Source organism: Ammodytes marinus (assembly GCF_949987685.1).
Source record: "Ammodytes marinus genome assembly, chromosome: 7".
Classification (NCBI taxonomy): domain Eukaryota; kingdom Metazoa; phylum Chordata; class Actinopteri; order Uranoscopiformes; family Ammodytidae; genus Ammodytes; species Ammodytes marinus.
Window position 1 is genome coordinate 2392879 of NC_137211.1, and position 252 is coordinate 2393130.

At 34.1% G+C, this 252-nt stretch overlaps 1 protein-coding gene across 2 annotated transcripts in view; it reads right to left on the reverse strand.

Moving 5' to 3' along the window:
• The window catches only part of LOC307252790 (6-phosphofructo-2-kinase/fructose-2,6-bisphosphatase), a 24330-nt gene continuing 24078 nt past the window's right edge, over positions 1-252 (reverse strand). For both annotated transcript variants that reach the window (XM_080030586.1, XM_080030585.1), the window contains exon 14: positions 1-252. This exon is cut by the window's right edge and continues 62 nt beyond it. The gene's annotated coding sequence lies outside the window, so the exon portion shown is untranslated.

Consider the following 252-nt stretch of genomic DNA (forward strand, 5'->3'; position numbering starts at 1 on the left):
AAGTTAAAAGGTGCTCCGAGGAACTTTCAATAGTTGTGACATGTCATTTATGATCATCAGAGGAAAAATTAGACTGTTTCAGAAATATTTAAAAGTTCCTCATTGCACCTTTAAATGTATTGAAAACATGTCTTTTTAAACAAACTGCAGGCTCTTCAAATGTAAATAAACCCCTGAAGCTGCATAGTGCACCTTTAATTAAAAACTTAATTAAAAAACCTAAGAGGCCTCTTCACTTCCCAGTAGAGGTCG